We start from the raw sequence: 12,339 nt of genomic DNA, 5'->3' as shown, positions 1-12,339 counted from the left end.
GCTGAAGCCCTATCTCAGCATCCTGAGAATTTCTATTTTCAGGGCTTAACTGGCCCACAAGTGTCCTTGTGGGTAGGTCTTGGGGGTATCTGACTCCAGATATCTGATCAATGAGCCCAAGCCAAATTGGGAGGCCTAAGCAGTGGCCCCAAATCAAGACATTTGTCCCAGGAGATATTTGGCTGCTCTCTGAATGGATGGGCCCAAGGAGTGGGGGCCCATTCAGTTTCCTGCTCTGGTTCTTGTCACCCCTACATTCCAGGCTCTGACATCAACTAACCCAAACAGAAATTCCTGAGTTAAATTTCAGGAAATGTTTTGCTGCTCTCTGAATCCCACCACTCCAGGGAATCATAGAGCCCCTGCCACCGGGCATTCCCAGGGCAGAACTAGACTTGGGAGACAGGCTGACTAGATTTTATCCTGAAGCTGCCAAGCTGAATAGTGCTTTTTCCTCCTATCCTTCCAAAAGTTTTAGACGCAGTCTTAATTCTATGACTTTACTGTCTGATAGTTTCCCAGTTAAACCAGTCATCAAAATGCCATTAAGTGACTAGAGGTTCATTGTTCTAGCTAACAGGCTTTGGGGTTCTGATATAATAGCTTCCTTGCTAACAAAGGCACTTTTCCAGTTTCACAGTTTTTAAAACATTCCAAAGCATCCTAATGCAAACCTGCAAAGAGAAATTCAGTAGTAAGGGGTTAAAAGGTAAAACATGGGTAAAAGTGAATTGTGCAAGGGTATCCTAGGCTGGGACCACCCTGGGGAAAGGGAACTCCCACGGCATCCATTTTGGCTCTGTCTGCACCCTTCCTACTTTATTCCCCCAGGTAGCTGGGTGTGGTCAGATAGGAAAGCTGCTTGCAAAGGCGTGGGCCGGTGAGAGGGGTAAACCCTCAGCTCTCTGCCATTGCCCTGCACCCCCTGGGGGAGAGGGCGGGAGAAAGCATTTGTCACTGACCCTGAGGACAGAGACAATGGCTGCTAAAAGGGCTTGAAAGAGTGACTGTGTGAACTCCTGTCCTGTGCCCCAGCCCTCCTGACTAGGGTTATATCTAACAGGGTGGGGCATGCCACATGGACACAGAGCTCCAGCCCCTTCCCCCAGGGATTACATCCTGTCGGGGCTCATAGATGAACCCCTTGAAAATAGGGAGCAAAAGGATGCCATTAAACAAGCTACAGGCCATAGTTCACTCACCAGTAAACTCCTGGACTGGCTCACCAAATATGTTACCAGATTTTATTTAGGTACTTGGCTATGCTGCAGAAATGAATTTCAAGAGCATGCTGGGTGAGTTAGGCCAGTAATTTATTCAGGTAGGGAGGAAAGAGAAATGGGAGAAAATAACAGAGCAAAATTCCCAGGTAGAGAACAAGGGGGTGAAAAGGGATAAAGAGGGCTGATTTACAAGCTATAATTCCCCATTATAGATTATATATGCCCAGGTTTACTTGTGTGGCCATGTGGCAGAGGAAAAATGGCGAGATTGGCACACACAGGAACGTGTCCAGAGGCAAGAGAGCAGGGTGAGAGAGTGCTCAGGCCTCGTCTGCTTTATAAACTATTAAATATTCTACCCCTTTGCTAATGGCAGGGAAGGGGTTCCAGCTGTCTGCTGTTTTGATTGATTACCCCACCTATCAATCCCCCAGTGAGGACCCAATGATAAAGTCCTTGGCGAATATCTGGAGCTTTTCCTTGTTCCCAGAAGAAGTCTTTGTTCTGGATTGCAGAATCCTGGGGGTGGTGATCTTCCAGCAGCCATTTTAGGGGTTACTGATGTCCATGTGGACTCTGCCAGGTTCCAGATTTGTCTATTAATTCCCTATCTTACTAGACAGTTTCAGTAGGCTTCAGATGGTCAGGTGTTCAGCCTCTCTGCTCTCACGACCCTTTCTACAGAAGGAATGGCATACACCAGAGGCCTGGGAAGGGAATTCCAGCCATGCCCCTTGACCACATGTCACAGTTGTGGGGTATGTTAACTGTTGGGAGGTGCTGGAAGTGATGGATATGTAGAGCTCCTTTGGTGTCTAATTTTGCTGAACTTAGAGGATTTTCTTCACTGTCTGAACTGAAGGTGTGCTACCCTTTGTAAGGATGAGAAGGTGCGTGCTTCCTACTGCACCCCTGCTAATTTGAGGACCTACTCCTTAGCACAGGAAACCTCCCAAATTTCAGACATATGTGCTTGTTCTTGAAGCCAACTGAGTGAACATCCTCACCTTCATTTGGTTGTGGTCATTACTTTGCAGCCTTCAGTCCTATTGATAAATAGAGTTTGGAAGAAATCAAAACAAAACAAAGAAGTAAAGGAAGATAGTGTTTGTGAGGGTATAACACAAAGACTTTTTCCCTTTCTTCTCTCACCAGATATTGAAACTAAATTAGATAAAGAAGGATTTGTATTATCATTTACAGTTGAAGAAGATGTACACAAAAGGTAAATAAACTGTTTTGGTTTTTATGTTACAAGGCCTGTTGAGGTGAAGAGGCAAGGATCTTTTTCTTTTTCTTAAAAGGGTGAGAAAAATAGATGATTCTGGAAATTAAAACTACTTTTCAGGATATGTTTTTTGGAAATTCCTTGTAATGTTTTATAAACAGCATCATTAATAAAGCTGAGTACTTTTTTAGTAGACTAAAGAATAACACATTCATGATTGATGTGAACATATTGGCCATTAGGAATAGCCAAATCCCAAGTAAACTTTGGCAAAAAAATAATAAGAATATTTGGGTTGTTTTTAAAAATAAGTTTCTTTCTCTTTGATTTTTTTTTCAGAGTAGCACTATGCATTGATGGCCTCAAAAGATTTTGTTTTAACAGCAAAAATTTACTAGGAAAAGCTGTTAAACAATGGCACCTCCAGTTACTTGGTTATCAAGTTGTCCAGGTATGGTTCCAATTCCCCACCCCAAAGTAATCTCTAATTCAGACTTGCTTTTACCAGTGTCCTAAGTAGTCTGCTAGCCCAGTGGGACATGAATCTTATATCTCTAATTTAAATACCCACTTTGTTAATTAGGCTTTTCAGGATACTTGATTTTTTTTATAAATCTTTGGCTTATATTTTGAAATACAAAATTTTCAGACCTTCAGTTTTCCAAAAGCAGAGCATACCTATATTCTTCATAAACTATGCTCAACTCTGCTTTTAGAGTTACTAAATTATTGGAATATGATGTAAGGGTATGATGGAAGATGATGTAAGAGTGGACAAGGTGACTCAATAAACCCAGTATCTTCATCACCACCTAATGCCTAAGACCTTATTGTTTCCTTTGTAAGTTACTTAATAAGGCATTATGATGATGAGTTGCGGTCACCCCTCGGGCTGAAGTGTGGTTTGCTGGCCTGGCGAGGGGAGCAGCCGCAGTAGGCCAAGCTGCTGCCCCCATAATAGGATGGTTGGTCGGGCCCACCGCCACCCCTGAAGGGAACTCGGCATGGGCACAGAGTGCCCTCGGGTCTCCCCTTCTCAGCAGCCATGCTTTCGCAGCTGCCCCTCCTCCCAGATGGCGCCACCCGATGCCTTGTGGGGCGGCACCCTTCTTCTTCCTTCTCCCTGCGCAGGCGCAGGGCGGAAAATTCCAGTCTGCCCTTTTCCCCTCCCCCAACAGCAGCAACAGCCAGGCGTGGGCGGAAAAATCCAGTCTGCCCTTTTCCCCTCCCCCGACAGCAGCAACAGCCAGGCGTGGGCGGGAAACTCAAGTCTGCCCTCCACCCCAGCAACAGCAGCCACCAATCCCTGGACCCTGCCCCTTCCCCCGGCAACAGCGACAGCCAATCCCTAACCACCACCCCTCCCCCGTCCAGTACCGCCCACTGACCTTTCGCTGGCAACCAATCAGAACAGGGCATGGCTTCGACCAATCAGCCTTCCCCAGCCCCTATAAAACTATTGCCTCTCCCTCAATAAAGTGGACTTGCGTGTTTACCTTGTCTCCGCGGTAGTTCTTCTGCCGTGCGCCCTCCAGTCCTGAGAGCCCCCGACAAGGGCCTGGCCTCCCTTGTCCCCAGTTCGTCGCCTGCTTCTCCGGGCGACCCCTTCGTCGCCGGCTTCGCCGGGCGACCCCGTCAGCCGAACCGCGCAACCCCTTGTGAGACCGATCCCTCGTCTGCTGCCGGACCGACCCCTCGTCCCAAGTGGGACCGACCCCTCGTCCCAAGCGGGACCGACCCCTCGTCTGCAGCCAGACCCCACCTCTACCGACTGAGCAAGCCGCCGCAGCTGGCACCCAACGTGGGGCAAGGCAACTCTACCACAGCCTCACTCCATAACCTGGCGCCCCCCCTTCTCACTGTGGGACTTCTCTCGTGCAACATTGCTGCTACCTGAGCCTTGGCTACCTCATATGATCCACGGCAGTCTGGGAGAATCGCTGGATGGCTTTCTCCTTCCATGTCGGGGGCTTATACCGACCCGCTATGATTAAGAGGAGCCTTGGATTTCTCGGGAGCGCGCGCTTGCACGTCTGAAGTAATCCTACCACAGCCCTACGCCCTCCTCTCTTCTCACCTTGGGACTTCTCTCGTGCAACATTGCTGCTACCTGAGCCTTGGCTACCTCATACGATCCACGGCGGTCTGGGAGAATTGCTGGATGGCTTTCTCCTTCCATGTCGGGGGCTTATACCGACCCGCTATGATTAAGAGGCGCCAATAAAACTCTCAGGAGCGTGTGCCTGAGCACCTCCACCCCTGCCTTCACCTCTGCCTCCTCCCCTCCATGCTTGCTCCCCTTTGCCTTGCTCCACTGCTCGTCATCCTGCCCTCCCCTCGTCGGGGCCTTCTCTTGGCCCACGACCACCGGCGGAGCCCCACCGGCTCCGACCCCTCATCTCACCGCACACCTCGGCTCCCATCGCCGCGCTCTCAAGGCAACATGAAGTCCAGAAGAAATCTTGAAGGGTATAATCTATGATATGCTATATAAAAAAGGATTTAAAAGCAGCTATACCAAGAAAGTAAGAGTTATGAGTCAACTGTAAATAAATTATATATTTTTGTTAATGTGTTGTAATTGTTCTATGTTTGTCTGTCTGTTCGTTCAATGTCAACGTATATTGTGATACCTCCGGATGGTAAATATAAATTACTAGAAATCTTTAAAAGAGCTCTATTCAAATGGCCAAAAATTAAATAAGCACTTATATTAATACTTAAGTTTATTATATTAATACATAAGTTTAAATGTTAATAAGATATCTACAATTAAAAAAAATTGTAAGTCTTAATTAACAAAATTAACTGTACATCTTCATAAAAAGTTGTTCTTGCCTAGATTAAAATGAATAACTTATTTTTCTTCACAGGATAATATAAAGAATGTAAAACTTATATGAATATTAAAAAGGTTAAAAGTTTGTAAAAATGCTAACGGAAATGTAATAAGTTTTGCAAAAAGACGTATTTTGTCCTAAAGTAGGATGGCTAATTTTTCATAAACTCTTGAAACTTAATTTGCATGCAGCAAGTGTAAAAGGTATTGTGATAACTTTACGTAAGGGAATGTGTTCTGTAAACATAAAATTTATCTTCAATAGTCTATATGGTTATAAATAATAATAAAAGGTTTAATAAAGCATTGTTTACATTAAGGTATTAAATGGCTAATTCCAAAAGGTCATTCTTAAATATATATATATAAAACTGAATTGATGATAATAATCATAAAAGGTAATTTTATAACAGGAAAGATTAACAGCAACCAAGCTCCCCTGCCAACTTGCTTTTAGGAAACGGTTTCTAATATTGCATGCTACTAAGTATTTAAAGAAAAGTTATTCTTAAGGAAACAGAAGATGATTTTGTCTTTGCAGCCATTGTCTATTTAGCAACACCCCTCACTATTGGCCTAGCCACTGTTGCGCTGGATGATTGGAACCTTAAACAAAGACTCCTCCTCACTGTCATCTTCCTATCTATCGTTACTATATTTACTGCCCTCATTCTCCTTCGTTTATAAAGCAGTCTCCTACAAACCACAAAGCTTCTGTCTTAAACATACCATTCTCAACCCTATCCTCTAAATGATCTTCTCACTTCCCCCACAGCCTTTAATACTTTATTTCTTCCTCATAACCTTTGCTTTCTTGATAATATTTTCCACCATCTGTCTAGCCGCTACCGCCCCAGAAGATTGGAACCTCGGCCAACGAATTCTACTCTCCATCGCCTTTCTGTTTATTATCCTCTTTTATGCTTTACTCCTTATCTTCCTCCCATAATGACTTCACCAAGCCTCCTCTTGTCCAAAACCATCACCCTTCTTTTCCTCACACTCCCCATTGCACTCACCAACCCCAGCCATCAGTCTTTTAATTGGACAGTAAGCCTCTGGCAGGAAGAAGTAATCCTCTCCTACAATGTCTTCGCTGCCAAGGAGAGATCAACTACCTGCAACGCGCTGTCATCCTGGACTTTTAACAACAGATAGACCTTATAGCCACCGAGATCAATGAGAATTGGACATTGGCCACCCTTGCTTGCAACGGCAAGATACCACCCCCCAAATTGTACATTTGTATCCCCGTCATACTCACCTTCCTCTTCAGCCCCGCTTCCCTCATTGCTTACTGCCTCTTGGGCCTCAGCTACTTGTTGCTGCTGCCATGCTGGCCCTTATTTGAAAAGAAGGGGGAAATGCGGTCACCCCTCAGGCTGAAGTGTGGTTTGCTGGCCTGGCGAGGGGAGCGGCTGCGGTAGGCCAAGCTGCTGCCCCCATAATAGGGTGGTTGGTCGGGCCCACCGCCACCCCTGAAGGGAACTCGGCATGGGCGCAGAGTGCCCTCGGGTCTCCCCTTCTCGGCAGCCATGCTTCCGTGGCTGCCCCTCCTCCCAGATGGCGCCACCCGATGCCTTGTGGGGTGGCACCCTTCTTCTTCCTTCTCCCTGCGCAGGCGCAGGGCGGAAAATTCCAGTCTGCCCTTTTCCCCTCCCCCGACAGCAGCAACAGCCAGGCGTGGGCGGGAAACTCAAGTCTGCCCTCCACCCCAGCAACAGCAGCCACCAATCCCTGGACCCTGCCCCTTCCCCCAGCAACAGCGACAGCAAATCCCTAACCACCACCCCTCCCCCGTCCAGTACCGCCCACTGACCTTTCGCTGGCAACCAATCAGAACAGGGCGTGGCTTCGACCAATCAGCCTTCCCCAGCCCCTATAAAACTGTTGCCTCTCCCTCAATAAAGTGGACTTGCGTGTTTACCTTGTCTCCGCGGTAGTTCTTCTGCCGTGCGCCCTCCAGTCCTGAGAGCCCCCGACAAGGGCCTGGCCTCCCTTGTCCCCAGTTCGTCGCCTGCTTCTCTGGGCGACCCCTTCGTCACCGGCTTCGCCAGGTGACCCCGTCAGCCGAACTGCGCAACCCCTTGTGAGACCGATCCCTCGTCTGCTGCCGGACCGACCCCTCGTCCCAAGCGGGACCGACCCCTCGTCCAGAGCTGGACCCACCCCTCGTCCGCAGCCAGACCCCACCTCTACCGACCGAGCAAGCCGCCACAATGAGTGACTAGAGAATGTAGATGAGTTTCCCCAGTTCTCTAACGTATCAGTGCTAGTCTGCTCCCTGGTTTCCTCTCTGGCTTACTCTTCTCCAGTTCTTCTTGCACACCCCCAGATTAATCGTCTGAAATCTCTCGTCATGCAACCTGTGACCAGAACCTTGTTTCTTTCCTGCTCACAAGAACCTCCTCTGCTCTGCTGTTCAGGACCCCTTGTAGGCCACACCTTGTTTACCATCCCTTCCCCCACCCCCTCAGCCCACTCCATTTTCTCTTGCCTTGCTCCTTTGCCCAGGTGCCCCTTCTCCCTCCAGACAGCATCTCCCCATGACTAAATTCTGTCCATTCAGTGGCACCCCACTCAGGTCTCTTCTTTCTCCACAACCTATATCCCCAACTCCCTCTGAGGGTGGAGTGCTGATTTTCTTCACACACTCTCCTTTGGCTTGTTACTTACTTCAAGTATTTATTGTATGTGGAATACAGGACATGGGGTGCAGTGATGCCCAGAGATGTACTCACCAGAAACAATGGATATGACATGATGATGGGGGAGAGTGTTACTGTGGGGGGAGTGGTGGGGTGGGGGCGGTGGGGGCGAATGGGGGCCTCATATTTTTTTAATGTAATATCTTTTTTAAAAAATGAATAAATTGAGTAGAATTTGGGGGAAAAAAGTATTTATTGTGTACTTGAGGACAGGAATTGTATTTGATCCTTCTTTATTTTTTTTTTTTATTTTTTATTGACTTTGTAATAATATTACATTAAAAATATATATGTGAGGTCCCATTCAACCCCACCCCCCCACCCCCCCTCTCCCCTCCCCCAACAACACTCATTCCCATCATCATGACATATCCATTGGATTTGGTAAGTACATCTTTGGGCACCTCTGCACCTCATATACATTGGTTCACATCATGGCCCATACTCTCCTCTATTCCATCAAGTAGGCCCTGTGAGGATTTACAATGTCCGGTGATTACCTCTGAAGCACCATCCAGGGCATCTCCATGTCCCGAAGACGCCTCCACCTCTCATCTCTTCCTGCCTTTCCCCATACCCTTTGTCCATTATGTCCACTTTTCCCAATCCAATGCCACCTCTTCTATGTGGACATTGGATTGGTTGAGTCCATTGCACCTTTATGTCAAGAGGAGGCTCAGATTCCACCTGGATGCTGGATGCAATCCTCCCATTTTCAGTTGTAATCACTCTAGGCTCCATGGTGTGGTGGTTGTCCTTCTTCACCTCCATCTTAGCTGAGTGTGGTAAGTCCAATAAATCAGATTGTAGGTGCTGGAGTCTGTTGAGGCTCAGGATCTGGCTATCACATTGTCAGTCCAGAGATTCAAATCCCCTAAATATATCTTAAACCCCAAGATTAACTGCACCTCCAGCACATTAGCATGAAAGTCTTATGAAGGGAGATCCCATCTGAGTCCAGATTCATCACACATAAACACCATTTCCAAAGAGGGGCCATCTGCCCTGGTAGTTAACCCCATCGGCCATGACCAAAACTCCCATGGGTTTCTTTAGCCCTCAAAGGAACCAATATCTGGGGGTTGTATCTGCTTTATCTGTCTCTCTGACTCTGCTCAGTTGTGCATGAGGGCAAACCTTCTGCCATCCTCCAGACTCTTTTTTAGAAACTCGTAGCCATATAAACTCATTTCTCCTTTCCATTTCCCCCTTACTTTAGGTCAAACAGAATTTTAAAGTCATGGTATTTTATGTAGACATGGATATTCTGCTGATCCGCATTGAACCTTCCGTATAAGGTCATTTTCCAGTTGCATCATCAGTTGGTAGTTGATAGTGGTCCCTCGTTGCCAGGGAGGCTCATCCCCGGGTGTCATGTCCCACGCTGGGGGGAAGGCATTGCATTTACATGCTGAGTTTGGCTTCGAGACTGGCCACATTTGAGTAACATGAAGGCTGACAGAAGGAAATTCCCAGGCACAAAGTTGCTCTAGGCCTTGTTCTTATTTTGGGTTTATCAGCTCACAAGCATAGTCATTAGTATCAGGGGCTCACTGTTGAACCCTCACTCCCTCCCGGTCCCCACCACTGTACCTGGGAGACTGTCGCTGCTCCCCTAGGATCCTTCTTTAAATATCCCTCTTATTTAGCCAACAAATATTTATTGAGCCCTATTATGTGCCAGGCACTGTTCTGGGCTCTGGAAGTACCTGTGTAAGATAGCTGTGACTTTGCCCTCAAGGAGCTTCCATTCTTCTGGGTGGCAAGGGTTGGGGGGCAGGTTGTTAGAGACCAAAAAGTTCAACACCATAATTTCAGTCATGAAGGATTATAATAGGCAGTTTCTTTTTTCTTCTTCCCATAACACATTCCCTTTCATGAGGTGGAGATGCTATAATCAAGGCTTGAATTGGTGGAATATTTATAAAGAAAATTGTTTTCTAAAAACCGTGGGGTTCAGTGCTGACAAGAAGGAACAGTGACTTCAGAATTCAGATCATGAAAGAAGTTGGATTTTTATGGGACTCAGTATAAAAAGAGCTTTATTTGTGAATTAGCCAATTTGCAGAATTATGGACTATTAGGTGATCTGAAAAGGGTCTGTCCAGATCTTACAGAGACATGGAAGTAGCCTTTATTTTCCTTATTCTGTGTATATCAAGTATCAGTGATTGATTTAAAATTAAAGTTCAATTTAATACTAGTGTCATAGATACTTGATTTTATATGTCAAACTGAATTTTGATCAAGTACAATAAATGAGTATAATGAATAAATATTTTTAAATCTGTCATCTTGTAACAGTTATCTGCTAAATGAAAATAGTATGCTCTTTTAGAGACATTCATTTCCTCTTCTTACAAATATACGAAATGTTTTCTCCCATTTCCTAATGTACTTTGTTAGCATATGTAATGTATGGTGAGGAGGAGCAACACACAAACAGATAACAGCACTTTGGATTATTATAACATTTATAATTATAGAATTATAAAGAAATAGTCCTTTAATAAAATATAGGGAAGCAGATATGTCTCAAGCAGCTGGGCTCCTACCTACCACGTGGTAGGTCCTGGGTTCAGTTCCCAGTGCCTCCTAAAGAAGATGAGCAACATAGCAATATGACAGGACTAGCTGACTTGGTGAGCTGATGCAACAAGGTGACACAGTGAGCTGATGCAACCAGATGATGCAGTCAGATGATGCAACCAAGAGACACAGCAAAGAAATGAGACATAACAAATGGAACAGAGGTGGCTCGAGTGATGAGGTGCCTCCCTCCCACATAGGAGGCCCCAGGTTCAGTTCCCAGTGCCTCCTACAAAGAAGACAAGCAGACAGCAAGCCCAAACAATGTGTGTGTGTGTGTAATAAATCTTTAAGTATATATATATATATATATTCAGGAGCTTTTTCTTTTTGAATGTACAAAGAAGCAGACTAAATTTAGATAGGGTTGTGTGGGGGAGGTGGGTTTGAATGGGGGAGAAATGTTCTAAAATGTACATGAATGAATTACATTGTATTAAGCAAAATACAGATGATTCACTCTCATTAAGGTCAGGTTAAAGCTTGAGGGGAGAGCAAGACAAGGCAAGCTGGTGTGGAAAGAGCTTCAGTTAGGAGACTGGGTTTCTACCACTGCTAGTTCTGGGGCCTTGGACAGGGCAAGGAGCTGCCATTTACTTCTCACCTGCCCTGTGCCAAGCTCTGTGCTAAGCTCTTGAACATGAGACTTGTATGATTCCCAGGGGCCTTGGGCTTGGGCAGTGTCCCTCTCTGAAAGGGAACCAGCTCAGAGACTGTCAATGCCTGCCCCGGCTACAGCATTGGGGTGAAGATGAGACTTGAACCTTGTCTGAGCCTTGATAAAGCAGAGGGCTGAGAATCTGCATTCAGGAATTAGGCCCCTGGGGTTGATTTCAGCCTCTCTTGCAAACTGTATGACCTTGGGCCTCGTTTCCAAATGGCTAATCATAAATAAGGATGAAATGAGTTAACACACATAAAAACACTTAGGAAAAGGCCCAGCACAAAGGTAATCACAGGACATGTTAGCTGATAATGTCTGAATTTCTACCAGTATTAGGGTTCTCTGAGGAAACAGTCAACAGGATACAGATCCATATGTAAATAGGAAGGGGCTTGTTAGTGGAATTGGCTCAGCAAACCTGGGGATGGGCAAGTTCAGATTTCCTAGGGCAGGCCACGCATTCGAAACAGCAAAGGGGATGACTTCTCAGGAGAGGCTGGAGAAGTAGAGAAAGGAGTTGTGACTGCTGAGAGCCTCAGTTTTGCTTTAAGACCTCCAGCTGCTGGAGTGATGGGAGTCCCCTCCTCGCTGAAGGCAGTCACCCTTGTGGGTGTGATCAAACATAGTTGCAACCAAGTGCCTAATGGTCTAAAGCCACCTATGGAACGCCCTTACAGTGGCAGACCAGGGCTTGTGTCATCCAACAACTGGGCACCAACTGGACGTTGATTAACCATCACATGGAACCCATCATGCTGTAACTTTTTATATCTCTTTACTTTTTTAGGTGTTTTTATCTTTAGCATAGGATATTAAAACTATATGAGTTCTAGAGCTCTAAGTTCACTTTTAAATTTTATGCTTCTTTGCAGAGAAGGAAAGAGACAAATAGAAGCAAATAAAAGATTGACCAGAAGATGGCGTCTGAGTGAGTGCACCTCATAATCTCTCTCTCAAAGAAGCACCTGAGTAGGGTTGGAGTCTTGCTGGACCAGGCTGTTTCAGCTGTTTTCAGGGCAGGAGGTGTCTGGACATCAATTTGGTGGGATGGTGACAAAGGAGATTCTTGCAAGAGGTAGAATTTTGGG

The 12,339-nt window shown here is 46.0% G+C and overlaps 1 pseudogene; it reads left to right on the top strand.

The window, feature by feature from the left end:
- LOC101427653 (FAST kinase domain-containing protein 3, mitochondrial-like) overlaps positions 1 to 9,964 on the top strand; it is a 29,735-nt pseudogene extending 19,771 nt beyond the window's left edge.
- Positions 9,965 to 12,339: the final 2,375 nt, after the last annotated feature.

Source organism: Dasypus novemcinctus, unplaced genomic scaffold, assembly GCF_030445035.2.
Source record: "Dasypus novemcinctus isolate mDasNov1 unplaced genomic scaffold, mDasNov1.1.hap2 scaffold_106, whole genome shotgun sequence".
NCBI classification, from domain to species: domain Eukaryota; kingdom Metazoa; phylum Chordata; class Mammalia; order Cingulata; family Dasypodidae; genus Dasypus; species Dasypus novemcinctus.
This window is presented reverse-complemented; position numbering and strand designations above follow the sequence as displayed.